The sequence below is a fragment of the Delphinus delphis genome, chromosome X, assembly GCF_949987515.2.
Source record: "Delphinus delphis chromosome X, mDelDel1.2, whole genome shotgun sequence".
Lineage (NCBI taxonomy): Eukaryota > Metazoa > Chordata > Mammalia > Artiodactyla > Delphinidae > Delphinus > Delphinus delphis.
This window is the reverse complement of record NC_082704.1, coordinates 26,191,334-26,207,129: the sequence shown is the minus strand read 5'-3', so window position 1 is coordinate 26,207,129 and position 15,796 is coordinate 26,191,334. Positions and strand designations below refer to the sequence as shown.

Genomic DNA, 15,796 nt, shown 5'->3' with positions numbered 1-15,796 from the left:
ATAGATAAAAATATCATCAAGCATCTCACAATTCAAAAGTTGACACAAATTTCTGAAAGAATTAAAAATATAAAAGGACTGGGCTTCCCTGGTGGCGCAGTGGTTAAGAATCTGCCTGCCAATGCAGGGGACACGGGTTCAAGCCCTGGTCTGGGAAGATCCCACATGCCGCGGAGCGGCTAAGCCCATGAGCCACAACTACTGAGCCTGCGCGTCTGGAGCCTGTGCTCCGCAACGGGAGAGGCCGTGACAGTGAGAGGCCCGCGCACCGCGATGAAGAGTGGTCCCCGCTCGCCGCAACTGGAGAAAGCCCTCGCACAGAAACGAAGACCCAACACAGCCAAAAATAAATAAATAAATTTATTAAAAAAAAATATATATATATAAAAGGACTAATTACCTAATTTTAGATGTAGCCCCTTTATACCTGAAGGCTTCTCTTCTCAATATTTGTTCTGCTATCACCAGGTGCATCCAAGAGGACAACAAGAGGTGCCCAAACAAGCAAACAAAACTAAGATTTAATGAGAGTGGGATTGGGTTAGGGGAACACCAATACCTAAAAGAGGCTTAGGACAGTCAAATTGACGCCTTGTCCCACGTCTTATTCCACTCATACCCTTTATCACAGTCTATCCACAACAATTATTTTCCTCTTATATCATTTTTTAAAATTGTGGTAAAATTCAAATAATATATAATTACCCATTTTAAAGTGTATGGTTCAGTGGTATTTAGAACATTCACAATGTTCTGCCACCATCACCACCGTCTAGTTTCAAAACATATTCATCGGGACTTCCCTGGTGGTCCAGCGGTTAAGCCTCTGCACTCTAATGCAGGGGGCCTGTGTTCAATCTCTGGTCAGGGAACTAGATCCCACATGCCCCAATTAAAGATCCTACACGCGGCAGCAAAGATCCCGCATGCCGCAACTAAGACCTGGTGCAGCCACATAAAAGCAGACAAACGTATTCATCACCCCAAAATGACACCCCTATTTATTCAGCAGTCATTCCCCAGTCCTCCCTCCTCCAGCCCCTGGCAACCACTAATCTGCTTTCTGTCTCTGGATTTGCCCACTCTGGATATTTAATACTCGTGGAATCATACAATATGTGACCTTTGCTGCCAGCTTCTTTCACTTGGCATAATGCTTTTGAGGTTCACCCACACTGTAGGAGGTGTTAGTACCTCATTCTTTTTTTCTCTATGTGCCATTGTATGTTAAGATTTATAGGTGACAAAAGAACGGGGCCCTGGGGATTTACAAAGTTACAAAATATACATGTAAAAAGTCTAATAAAATATTTAAGCTTAAAAGCAAACCAAGCCAAATCATTCTAAAAGGAAGAGAAGAAAGTGCTTTCAAATCTCAGATTTCTCTTACTAGATCAATAAACTGGACTTGATTTTATAATCACTAATGTTAAAAGAATAATATGGATGTATAATTTTTCATTTTCTGATAACATACCACTTTAAATGAAAGAACTGTACCCTACACCCAGGAGACTAGGGTCAAGCGATAATCATCTGGATCATTATATAAAGTACCTTCAGTGAGTCAGAGAACAATAAAGTCAAGTCCTTTTTATAAAATAGCCAACATGCGATAGAAACTATTTTTCTCGTTCCACAGATGAGGAAGTTGAGTCTCAGGTGTTTAAAGCCATTTGCTGGGAATTCCCTGGCGGTCCAGTGGTTAGGACTCGGGCTTTCACTGCCAGGGGCCCTGGATCAATCCCTGGTCGGGAAACTAAGATCCCGCAAGCTGCACGGTGTGGCCAGAAAACGAAACCAAACCAAAACAAAACACTCACTTGCTTAAATCAGTAGGGGAGCAGAAAAACCAAGGGTAGGATTGCAGGCTTGCCTCTGCCTCTTCTGGGTGTTGGGGTTTGGAGAAGTGGAACTTTGGGGTTTTTCTGTGTATTATCAAACTTTTGAAATAAGATGTACTGATGAATTAATTATGTAATAAAAAAAAGCTAATTCAGCTTCTCAAATACACTTTGTAGATAGTGGGCCACAAACAAATCTAAGCTATCACTTTGTAAGGAGCCAAAACAGATTTGGACAGGTGGCTGCTTGTACTCATGATTTAATCATCACACAAGTACCTACAACGCGTGGTTACTGTTAGGAATTAAAATGATACTATCATTTCTCCTAACTAGCTATAATCTATTTCTAGATAGAGCATAATGTTACATGATTCTTTATGGTGTAATACAAGTGAGCCAAAGATAAACTCTGTATATTGCTTCTATATTGTTTACTTCTTCACAGCAGACCGGGACCCATTAGCTCAAAGGTACCTATCCAACACGATAAATATAATTAACACAACTGTATGTTACATATGAAAGTTAAGAGAGTAAATCCTGAGAGTTCTCATCACACACAAAAATTTTTTTCTATTTATTTATGTATCTATATGAGATGATGGATGTTCACTAAACTTGTGCAAATAATCTCATGATGTATGTAAGTCAAATCATTATACTGTACACCTTAAACTTTTAGTGTTGTATGTCAATTCTATCTCAATAAAACTGGGGGGAGGAAGGAAATGCTACATTACTTTATGAGGTAGTCCAAAATAAAGGTGTCATTATCCCACCCAAATAAAATAAATAAATGAAAATAGCCCGTTTCCTTCTAGCACCTGACTATTAAAATGCACAAAGGAAAAGAATAGCAAGACCTCCATCAAGGAACGTACCAAGAGGCAGTTTCAAAACTTGCCATTTGCACAGAAGTGTTCTGGAGTCACGAGGGAAGATGGTGCCCAGGACAGCTCTTGAGAGTGACACCTTGAGCAGGAGCTGTAGGATTGGTTTCGGGAGCCTGGGCTGAAGCCTCGACAGCTGATGGCTGAGGCCATTCAGGTCTCGGGACTGAGGTTAGAATGGACGCAAGAGTGGTGGCTAAGCGGGGAGCCTGCGGCTTTGCTGGGCTTGGGGAAGTTCAAAGAAAGGCTGTGTTTTCTCCATCCTGAGGCATGATGCTGAAACCATCGCTACTGCGTAAGAAGGAGGCAATTCCAATCTCAGAGAAGATCTCAGGTGTCCAGGTTCCAAGAACCCTCTGCAGTGCTACCGCCCAAACCTGACTAGCCGTGGAAACGGTTTTTGGTCCGTCAGCAAAACTCTTCCTCAGGCTGGGGACGTCCTACCAACAAGAAGGGTTGTGTGTGCCTGTGTAAATAAAGTGGCGATGCAGCATGGACACCGGCTTCAGTTCCGCATGAGCCCCTCCCCGTCCCCAAGACCAGGGTGGACAAGGACACACGTTCTTTCCCAGCATCGAACCTGAAAAAACCGAAGGCAAGGACAACAGGCCACTAGATACATTTCAGAAGGGTTATTTTAACAACACAAGCCAGTTCTGCTTGTGTTCCGGGTATTTTCCGGGTATGTCTGTGCTTCTATCACAGACATGTGCTATAGGGTGCACACCTGTGTAGTATGTGTGTGTGTGCGTGTGTGTTTTCTACCTGGCAGTTCCATTGGAAGAAGCCCCATGAACAAAGGTAAGGTGTGCCTGTTGCTTTCATTTTATTTATTTATTTCCTTTTTTTTAACATCTTTATTGGAGTATAATTGCTTTACAATGGTGTGTTAGTTTCTGCTTCATAACAAAGTGAATCCTTTTTTCATATACATATGTTCCCATACCTGCTGCTTTTATTTATTTTTATTTTTAAAATGAATTTATTTTATTATTGGCTGTGTTGGGTCTTTGTGGCTTGCACGGGCTTTCTGTAGTTGCGGCGCTTCACATTGCAGTGGCTGCTCTTGTGGTGGAGCACGGGCTCTAGGTGTGCGGCCTTCAGTAGTTGTGGCACACAGGCTCAGTAGTTGTGGCGCACGGGCTTAGTTGCTCCGCGGCATGTGGGATCTTCCCACAGGCAGACTCTTAACCACTGCGTCATCAAGGAAGCCCTACCTGCTTCTTTTAAATAAAGTGATTATCCTGGATCAGTGCTCAGGGACCACCACCTCTTGGCTTCAGGCAACACTCACCCAAGAGGTTCCCTTTCAGTGTTGAATTAGCTGGAACCAGGGTTCTCCCAAGGATGTTGAAGGTGACAAAATACACTTGAAGGCCACATCATCCGTCAGCTCTGAGCTGCGGAAGGAGCTATGATATGCTTTCCGCATCTGGGGGTGGGGGAGAGGGGGTGAGAAGAGCCGCATGCGGGCCTGGACAGTCTCCTCTTGTGTTACCTTCGCAGAGGTAGGCCCCTCCCCCTCCGCTAGCGTGTTTTCTGTCCCCAGGTGCCCTCCACAACAGGGAAGGCGGTGAACAGAACTGGGAGAGAAGCCGACGGTGCCCCGCTCCCTCTCCTCCATAGAGCCCTATGAGTAGTCACTGCAGAAGTGTCCCTTGGAGTCCTCCTTGTACCTGAGCTGGTCACCATGAATGGGCCTCAGGCCTGCTTTGAAACACACTGCTCTCCCATTCGAGACTCACACCACCCGTCTTGCACATCTAGGTGGTCCCAATGGGGCAGCGTGCGGGGAGCATGGGTGCTGGGGGAGAGGGTGGAAGAGAACAGGTGGGTCTGTGTAAACCCCTCACGGGCACCTGGCAAACTTCTGAGATGTGCATGGCCTATGATGGTGACTCAGGGCTGTTACTGCATGAAAGGAGGCCTCCTGGGCATTCGGTCTGAATGGAGTTGGCTTAGCCATTTCCATCAAATTTACTAACCCCATGTGACACAGAGAACAAATATGCAGAGAACTCACAACTTTATTGAAAATACAAAACATGCCCTAAAACAGTGGGTCAAGGCCTCTACTTCTATTTAATATACTTGGCAGGCATTTGGGGAACTGTTCTTGGTGGTGAGGTATGCAGAATTTGAAACTGGCTCAAAGGCCCTTTGGAAAAAACCGTCACAGACACAATTCAATAGAAAGTCGGGGCAGCTGAAGGATCTCCAATGGAAAGGAACGACGCGATGCCACATGAGGGCACCAACAGTGAAGCACGTGTGGAAGATGACAGGGCGGAGGTGGCAACAGCATAGGAGGAAAGGGTGGCAAGGGTGGCACAGGTGGCTCAGGTGGCACGGGTGGCACGGGCAGGTTAGGTGGCACGGGCGGCATGGGTGGCACGGGTGGCTCAGGCGGCACGGGAAGGTTGGGTGGCATGGGGGGCATGGGTGGGACGGGCGGCATGGGTGGCACGGGCAGGTTGGGTGGCATGGGCGGCATGGGCAGCAGAGGCAGCTCCAGCGGCACTTGCTCCAGAAAAACGTGGACCCAATCTAGTTCCTGAAGCAGAATGGCACTGCAGGGTCGACACACGCTGACGACAGCAGGGAGGACCGGGGGCACGTGGGGCACGTTTCTGAGCATTACTGCCCTCTGATGTCTTCGACACTTGGCCCTTCTACTCCTAAACCAAACCTTCAAGCAGAGAGAAGAAGGGATTGATTAGTATATTGAGCATTTCAAGTCAGACATGAAAAATTGCAGCAGGGAGCTCTCGGTGCCTTGAAGATTTGGAAGTGCATCAGGAGAAGCTATTTCCTTCTTGCTAAAGTATCTTAGGATATGTAGCTGAAGGCGCTCCCTTCAGCCGCCCTCCCCCCCAAGAGCGAGCACCGACTATGTGCCAGGCTCTGGATTGGCATATGGCTTTGTCTCTCCCCTCCCACCTTTTCTATTATTTCCCCCACTCTTACACGCAGGTGGAGCTGACCAACTGCACTCTGTCCCTGCTGTTATTACTGTGCCTGGGAGGCCTGCGTCCTGACAACTGACCGTCAGCTCCAGCTGCCACTAATCCCTACTCATTGGGCAGGTGTCACCTTAGTTATGGGGGAAGTTGAGCATAGGAAAAAGCGGGTGCCTTTTAAAATCATACTGAGGGGAACGGTCCCCATTTTGAAAAACCCATCTTTGGTTACAGTAAATAATCAATAGGAGTGGGTTGGATTTTTAAACAAAAGCTTTCCCCAAGGATGACTAAAAAGGGTCATTCATCCTCTGGAGCCTTGGGATGGTTATAAAGAAGGAGATGGTATTGTGAGGGAGGTTTGGTCATGGGGGGCCCAGGGACTTTGTGGCTTGTCTTGCTGGACACCGGCGGAACTGAAGCCCTGGACACTGCCTTAATATTAGACTATAGGGGTAACGAATGCTTAGACGAACTCAGCCCAAATTTACTAAAACTCTTAAAATCTTTGCCCAGACAAGAGTTTGGGGGGAAAGAGGCATACCATTGTCACCTCTGTCAATTCTGCACTCTCCAACCTGCCCCACCCTCCAAACCTTCCTGGGCTCAGGACCAGGTCAGCTCACTCCGCTCTGGCTACAGTTGCAGGGCCTTGGAGCAGAGCCTCTGGTGCCCAGCAAGGTTGCGCCCTCTAGGAGCTGCTAATCAACCAGGAGATCCCCATCCTGTCCCTTATGCTTAAGTCAAGAGGGTGCAACCTGCATTTTAGGAAGACAGCCGACAACCACGTGAGTGAGGGGTCACAAAACGGCTCCCCCCTAAATATCTGCCAACTATTAACAACTGAAAGTAAAACCTGTCCTGTGGACTGCACTGCTCCCTCAGCATCTCAGTTAATGGAATTGTGCCATATTTAGTATTTTTGGATGTTTCCACTCGGCAAATTTTACATGAGACCAAGGGCCTCCTCTCTCTGTCGCCCCATCTTCCCTCTCCCATCTTAGTATTTGGGTCCTTCTGCTGCATGAATATGTAGTCGAGAAAAGCCAGTGTAATAGAGCTCATTTTGGGGGGTTCGAGTGTACCAATGGTCAAATCTGCATAAATATAAGCAATGTGCAAAGCTGGCTATGTGAGGTTCAGGCTGACACTACTTCCATATTTCCAATACTGGTTTCATAAAACAGCTCCTACTGTCCTTGCAAACCAAGGGAGGGTGTCCATTAAATGTTTCTTTGGGACGCTCATGCTGTAGAGTTTGGAAATAGATGAAAACATTCTCCCGTCTTCTTCATTTGTTTCTTGTTGCTCCTTTTCCCTTCAGAACTCCATTAAGAGACCACTACGTAAACCCAGGAGAAGCAAGCCACCAAAACTTCAGTTTCTCTTTTCCTCTGAGCTTGCTTTGCCTGCTTGAGAAAGCAGAGGCCTGCGCCTCCCAAGCCCTGGCCAGACCTGACTGTGAGCCCAGCCCGTGGCCTTAGGCCGCCAGCACTGCTTTCCAGACCCCACCACCAGCTCTGCAGCCCGTGTCCATCACTGCCCTCACACACGCTCTCTGCAGCAAAGCTAGTGAACCCGTCCTGATTCTTCTGTTTCTCTCTTTCTTTCTTTTCTTCTTCTTTCCCCCCACAAATACTCCTTGGATTTAACTTAGGCTTTTCTATAGTCTCAAATAATCACTCCTGATCCTTTGACTCACAAACTAGTCATCACTGGAAGAGCATATGTATTTCACCTTACCGCAGGTAAGAATCCTGCCTGAACTAAGAGTCATCCTCCACTGCCAACAAATTCCACACACCCCATCTCTTCGTAACAGTACCACGAAAAGGAAGAAAAGCCTCAGGTGTCAGAAATTCCTCAAGAGACTATTCACGAATGCATTCGGTAGTCTCAAAACTTTGAACGTGTGAGGAATCCTCACGGCGTACGTTCCACTCTGTATAACTCTTGCCTGACTTCCACCTTTCTCAGGTCGGTGGAACTTTGTTTGAAATTGTTGTTTTAGTTTGTTTTGTTCTTTAAGACATATGTCAAAGGTTGCAACTCGCCCTCCCACCTGCACTATAATGCAAAACCTACTATGTTAGCAACGCTTTCAGGCTGGCATATCAAAGAATTCCAGAAAATGAGGATTTAGGGCTGCCACTCTCTCCACTACGTTCCCAAACACTTAGAAACTCCAGCAGGAGAGGGCCTCTCTCCCATGGGGCTGTGTGTGTCGCGGGGAGGGGACCTCTTCTCCTCAGCCCTTGGGCTGGAAGCGCAGATCAGCCCTGGGGGATCCCTGTCGGGGCTGCCATGAGCTGGGCACCCTTGTTTTCCTACCTCAGACGTTTGTAGTTGCTGGGAGCCCCTACTTGGTCTACACCAGGCTGGGCCTTACGTGGCAGCACTGGGCACGGGGCCTCTGGCTTTCTTTCCCAGGACACTGCCAGGCTCTCATGGGCTGATCCTGGCCTAGGCTGTCCCCAGGCAAGGACGTATGCACCCCCAACAAGTGACCACCTACTGTACAGACACCCGCCAGTGAGGGGGCCTCTCACCTCCTGCCCTCCTAGACGCAACTGCTTGTTCCCAGCGGATGTCACCTGGAACGGAGTCCAGGCACGGAGGCTGTTGTACAAGGGCTTCTGAGGCCACCTCAGTTGGGGGGAAGCTCACCGTTTTCCCCGCCTGGACTGACCTGGGCGCCAGCCAGGCCGCTCCAGCCCTCAGCCCCCAGCTGTGTCTCCTGCACAGGGTCCCGTGCAGGATTGTGAGGCGGGGGTGGCGAGGAAGAGCCCTGAGTGGGTGCTGGAGAAGAAGGGCACCCCGGGCGTCAGGGCAAGGAAGCCAGACCTGCCCCTCAGCACACTGGCAGCAGCTCAAGCCCTGCCCTAGGCAGCGAGCTGCCTCCAGTGGGACAGCTCGGGGACCCAAAGCCTATGAGCTGTGCCACCCAGCCCGGGCCCTCGCCTCTGGAAAGTGTTCGACATCCAAGTGCCTCCTTCATCCGCTGACAAAATGGTGTTTTACAAAAGTTCTAAAAGATTCTAAAGTCCTAAAAGTATTTTCTTCGCTAACCAAAGTTCTGAGAGCATCTTAGTTTGTTCTGAAAGCAAGAAACCACTCTCTGTGGAAAAGATAACAAAAGAACAGCTGCGGGAGGAGCAGACTTGGACTCTACGCTCTCCCCTCCGCATCAGCGTCAGCGTAACGAAACATACATCAGTTGCTCGTCTGTTGTGTGCTGAGTGTGAATTATCCCCTCACTCCGATGCCTAAGTATTCATATATTCACTCCTTATGCAAAGCATTTATGCCTGGTTTTAAATAATTTAATATAGTTGGGCTCCTCGGTGCATTAATTTGAATAATTGCCACTTCAGACTTAACCTCAGTGTGACTCCACACAGAAGTGGTACCTAAAGGATGCCAGTGTTAGAAGGAATTGGACGTGTGTGTGTAGAATTCAGAGACATATAATATATAAGTTTATATAGGTAGAGTCTAAACAGAGAGATATATAGATATATGTATACATATATACACACACACATATATATATACACACACACATATATATATCTGTTTGTATATATATGTATACACCTTTGTGTAAACTATACCTATATACATATATTTGATTATGGATCTCTATCCATCTACTCAAGCACATATGAAGTCAATTCCTCAAGAATAGGTTCTTACGGGACTAAAGATGCAGACCTACTAGAGAATGGACTTGAGGATACGGGGAGGGGGAAGGGTAAGCTGGGACAAAGCGAGAGAGTGGCATGGACATATACACACTACCAAATGTAAAATAGATAGCTAGTGCGAAGCAGCCGCATAGCACACGGAGATCAGCTGGGTGCTTTGTGACCGCCTGGAGGGGTGGGGTAGGGAGGGTGGGAGGGAGGGAGATGCGAGAGGGAGGAGATATGGGGATATATGTATACGTATAACTGATTCGCTTCGTCATAAAGCAGAAACTAACACACCATTGTAAAGCAATTATACTCCAATAAAAACGTTAAAAAAAGTGTACAAGGCAAAAAAAAAAAAAAGAATAGGTCCTTAAAAGGTGTACAAACATTTTAAGTTCATTGTCTGTATGCCTTCTTCATATTCATTTGCATCAACATTTATGTAATTGCTGCCCAGGGCCTGGGAAACCAGGCTACAAAGGCTTTGCCCCTGCACGCCATCAGCTATTGAGCTAAGTGGTGGGTATAGTTACTGTCTGTGAAGTTTTGGTGTCCTAGAAATTAAACCTTTGAGTGCCAAGATAATCTAGCATGAACTCAAATTACACAAAGAGCAGGACTCTGCACACTATCTACAGTATGTGGAATATAGTACTTGTAAAAGAAATTATAGGATAAGAAACTGAAAAGGTAGTTTTCATTATCACCCTTGCATGTTAGACAAGGTTATAGTTCAGTTTAATTTGTTTTAGTTTTGCTTTCTTCATCATCTCCATGTAAATTACAATGATAATCTGTTACTTTTGTTCTTGAGTGTTTCTTTGGGGAAGGCAAAGAAGAACTCCCACGCACACCTGAGTCATCTTTAAGTCCACTTCTTCAAGTATGCTTCCAGATTTGTATTGAAAGTAACATCTACCTTCTTTGAACTCCCATATTATTGCTTTGTTACTCACCTGTGGCATTTGTCTTGTTCCAGAATATATGTGACTTTAACTCATGTATTTTCTTTCTCTCCATGACTTGCTTATGTCTTTCTTTGGCCCTCATTTATAGTACATGGACAATGAATTAAAAAATTATACACACACACAGACACATACACACACTAATGATAGGGAGGAAAAGGATGATAACTATGAAGGAGAGAGAAACAGGAGAGAAGAGCCTTTGCAATTCAGACTTCCAGGGCAGCTCCACACACAGTGCTTCAGACACAGAGGAGAGCACGTTGCTGATCTGTTTCTCCACCCCCATGGAAGGCCACCAGCTAAGTGCTAGAGCCTTTCTGGGAAGATCTTTGCTACCTCAGAGTCTGTCGCTCAGGACTGCCAGATGGGCTGGGAGGAAAATAAGAGAATGGAGCCAACACTGGACAAGCTCAGCTAGTAAAAGTCCCCAGGCTCAGTGGCCTTAGTCAAGGCCATCCACCCTTCTTCTATATTCACTTTCAACCAATCAACAAGTCCTTACTGAATGCCTGCTACGTACACAGCACTGCTCTGGGGTACTGCATGGGGAATGCTAAGAAGTGTGTCAAGTGCCAGATTACACCGTAAGTGAGAAGTCACAAAATACACATACGTATACCTACGTATTACATTCACCCATGGACACACACACACACATACATACACCGTTCATGCTTCCATACATTTAAGACTGACTCGCAATGCAAGCAATGTGTGATAGGGATCCAATGAATTGGTCCCATTTCAAGAGCAGTAAGAGCTCAGAAGATGACAGTACTGTGGCTTCCTCCAAGAGATGGGGATTGAGCTAGAACTTGAAAAATCTGAAAGTTGACAGGAATTAGCACATTGCATTTCTTTTACCATCGAGTAGACTAAAAGGAAATAGCTTGGGCTTCCCTGGTGGCACGGTGGTTAAGAATCTGCCTGCCAGTGCAGGGGTCACGGGTTCAAGCCCTGGTCCAGGAAGATCCCACATGCCGCGGAGAAAATAAGCCCCTGCGCCACAACGACTGAGCCTGCGCTCTAGAGCCGGCGAGCCACAAGTACTGAGCCCGCGTGCCACAACTACTGATGCCTGCGCGCCTACAGCCCATGCTCCGCAACAAGAGAAGCCACCGCAATGAGAAGCCCGCGCACTGCAACGAAAGGTAGCCCCTGCTCGCCACAACTAGACAAAGCCCGCACGAAGCAACGAAGACCCAATGCAGCCAAAAAAATAAAAAGAAATAACTAAAAAAGCAAATAGCTTTTCCCAGTCCTAGCAAGGCTCAAGAATGTCACGTAAGGTTTCCCTCTGAAGGATGCCCGCAGAGAATGTGGCTGCAGGGAGCAGCCCTTGAGGCTTGAGCCCAGGCTGCCTAAGGTAAAGACATCCTTAGCGAGACGCCTGGTTCATGCTTCACCACATGGAGCCACGAACAGCGGTGGTTCTACAAGCTTGCTGCTCATAATGGCCTAATATCTCTGGCAGAATTTAAAGGAAAATCATGCAATTTTACCCTTAATGCCTGGTTACAGCAAAGGGATGCACTGTCCCAGACTAAATCCCACTGGACTGGGATTTAGTCTGCAAATGATTTGGAACAAACCCAAAGGGTCCATGCTGTCCTGAGATAGGGCAGTGAATGCAAACACTGAATCACTTTTATTGCCACATACAACCACCAGCAGTAGTATATATCCAGGGCTGTCTTTAATTTCCTGCTCCGCTTTCTAAGGCTGGGATTAGATATGCAAATGCCCACCCCCTCAAGTTTTCCTTTTATTTTATCAGCGTAGACACAGAAAAACTTATATCCTAAAGAAACCAACTGTAAGAAGTCATTTTTGAGGCAATCAGGGAATTCAGAATACAAGCGACTGGGTGATGGCGCCAAGGGATTATTATTACCATTCAGGCGCCTGGATGGCACTCTGGTTATGTAGGAAAAAAGACTGTATTTTTTAGAAAGTGCAGAGACACATAAAGATACAGGGATGAAAACACAAGTTGCCTTGAGTTTCTTTTAAATCAGCACAGCAAGAAGAGGAGAGTGAGTGGGGAGGGGAGGAAGAGAGAAGGACAGAAAGAAGGAAGGGAGGGAAGAAGGGAGGGAGGGAAGCAGGGAGGGAGGGAGCAAGGAAAGAAGATAGATGAAACAGTTTGGTAAGATCGTGATAAATGCTGAAGCTGGGTGATGCTTTTTATGGGAGTCCCTTCCAGTACTCTTGCCATTGTTGTGTATATTTGAATATTTTCATGATAAAACGTGTTTTTCAAAAGAAATGAGTAAAACCCCTATCACAAGTAACAATTACAATGCAACTAGAGATTATCATCCTAAGTGAAGTAAGTCAGAGAGACAAATACCATATGATATCACTCATATGTGGAATCTAAAATATGACACAAATGAACTTATCTATCAAACAGAAACAGAATCAGGGACATACACAATAGACTGGTGGGACTTCCCTGGTGGCACAGTGGTTGAGAATCTGCCTGCCAATGCAGGGGACACGGGTTTGACCCCTGGTCCAGGAAGATCCCACATGCCCTGGAGCAACTAAGCCCGTGCACCACAACTACCGAGCCTGCGCTCTAGAGCCCGCGTGCCACAACTACTGAAGCCCGCATGCCTAGAGCCCATGCTCCGCAACAAGAAAATCCACCGCAGTGAGAAGCCCGTGCACCACAACGAAGAGTAGCCCCCGCTCGCGGCAACTGGAGAAAGCCCGTGTGCAGCAACGAAAACCCAACTCAGCCAAAAATAAATAAAATTAAACATTAAAAAAAAAAAAGACTGGTGGCTGCCAAGGGGGAAGGTGGGGTGGGACAGGGATGGATTGGGAGTTTGCGATTAGCAGATGCAAGCTAGTATATATAAAATGGATAAACAACAAGGTCCTACTGTATAGCACAGGGAACTATATTCAATATCCTATGATAAACCATAATGGAAAAGAATGTGTGTATATATGTATAACTGAGTCACTCTGCTGTACAGCAGTAATCAACAAAGCATTATAATTCAACTATACTTCAATAAAAATAAACCATTACATAAATCACCCCTTATGTTTATACACAATTAAAGTTAATAGAGTATCTTTCCATACTTCATTCTGACTTCATAAGAATTCCGTGAGATGATTATCTTTATTTTAGCAAATGTAGTAGTAAGAGTAATAGTTGTTTATAGTTCGGGAAACTAAGGCTCAGGGACACTAAGGCTTGTCAGTGTCGTGTAGTGAGAATTCAGGGCCAAAGCTCTTGCTATGAGCAGGAAAGTAGAAGTGCCCTAAAACCAGATGCATATGCTGCAACTCCAGAGACTGCTTCCGTTACTCAATTCCTTGGTCTTTCCGATTATTATCATTAGTTATTATTTATTCTTCTTATTATTTTGGGTGGGAGGGGGTGGTTAGGGGCATTGTGTCCCACTTTTTCTGATGAAAAGTGCACACACTATTCTAATGCCACCATACACACGGAACTTTACATTCAAATTCAAGGGGACTCCCAATCCCGCTGACAGCCAGCTGTGGCCTCCAAGTAAGCCCTCCGGATCTGTACCTTGTTCCGCAGGCCCAGTAACTGCAATGAACTGAACCAAGAGCCAGCCTAGAGATTCCCTTCCTATAAACACATCCTAAAACACTGCTTTCATTAAGGCACTCCCCCGGCACAAAACTCTTACAGTTTTCCATGATCCCAAATGCAGACATTCTAACTCCTTCCATAAATTGGACCCCAACCTAACTTTTAAACTTTAGTTCCCACCCAGTACAGAGTTGTCTCCAGGCTCCCCCTCCAGCTCCCTCTCAAGGTCAGCACCTCATATGCATTCATTCTCCTGGCCATCCTGTTTGGGTTGGTGTTCCCTAAGCCAAGCTTTACACTTGATCACTCCTGGGGCTGCTCATACTACCTCCCTGAACTGAAGTTCCATGCACAGCCTGCTTAGCATTTACCAAAGTTTGACTCACTCTGTGAGGTGTAAGGGAAACCCCACCACCCTGCAAAAAAAGCCAAATCTGCTTCTACCACGGGCTGCTAAGAACAAAGTCTCTTCAACGGTTTGAATCCTGGCCCTCTTCCACTGACCTATGTAACCTTAGGGAAGTCACTGGACCTCTCCGAGCCTCCATTTCTTCCCTTAGGAACTAAAGAGAGTGATGGCCCCCTCCTCAGGGGACGGCTATAAGATCGATTAGCCAGGCCCTGGTGCACAGTGAGTACCCACATGGTGTCACCAGCCTGAGCAAGCACAGCTCTGTGCCACTCCACAGACTCTCATATCCACTCAGGGGCAGGGGCGACACTCCGTGTCCAGCATCCTCAGTCACAGTGCAGGCCCCTGTGCAGAATGACCGCAGTCAGTCCCGACCCCTTAACTCTAGCATCAGCTAAAGTTATCTGAGCCCTCACCATGGGCCTTATTTGTATTCCTTCATGTAAATTTCACAACACGGTACAGCAGGTACCATCATGATCCCCATCCTACAGATGTGGCACCTGAGGCACAGAGAGGTCAGCTAATTTAGCTCTGGCCACACAGCAAGTTAGTGGCGGTGGGGCTGGGCACTCTGTCTCCAGAATTTTCAGCTTCTTTCTCTCACATGGGCTGATCTCTCTCCCCAGACTGTGAGAACCCATGGCACAATAGCTGCGTCTGGAATCATGACACTCTCCACACTGCCTGAGGCAGGGCCTTGTAAACAGAGCAGCCAACAGAGGATTCCTGACTGAAGCATGTATAGGGACACAAAAACATGGCAGCGACATATTCACAAGAAAACTTTCTGTCCTCATTGCCAACTGCCAGAGAATAGCCATCATCTTTCTTCTCTCATGGACCTTTGTGAATAAATAAACCACAAAATTGATGAAAATTGGAAATGTGAGACAGCATGGTATGGCCGTTGGTAACACTGTGTTTTCACCATCTCAGTTAATCCTCACGATAACCTGGTGAGGTAGTTACTATTGCTAGCCTCATTTTACAGATGTGGAAACCACGACTAAGTGAGAATAAGCAACCTAACAGTTTAGCCAGCTAGCAAGCGTTGAGCGAAGCCAGGATTTAGATGCCAGCAATCTGGCTCCAGGGCCCCTGCTCCCATAAATCCGCTACATCGACTACGATTCATGGCTGTTACTGCTTAGGATGAAGCTCCGTTCAGTATTTAAGGTTTTCAAAGTGTGAAGTCAAGTAAAACTTTTAAATAAATACGACCATGACTGATGCCAAGGTAGGGCAACATTTGTCAAGGGTCACATGGGTGACTAAAGTTGAGAAAACACAAATTCACTGTGGAAATCTGAGATGTGGAAGGACACACCTCCTGAGCTGTCACAGACCTCCTAGCTTGTCTAATGCAAATCATGATAAAAACCCTCATAGGTCTCGCATGTGATAACTGATATGGAACCAAAATTGTGTACAG

General features: G+C 46.4%; 1 non-coding gene across 1 annotated transcript; it reads left to right on the top strand.

Annotated features, from left to right (window-relative positions):
• Positions 1–7,894: 7,894 nt before the first annotated feature.
• LOC132419085 (small Cajal body-specific RNA 20) lies at positions 7,895–8,039 on the top strand. Its single transcript, XR_009518099.1, has one exon. It is a non-coding gene; the product is annotated as a small Cajal body-specific RNA 20 (non-coding RNA).
• The last annotated feature ends 7,757 nt before the right edge of the window (positions 8,040–15,796 follow it).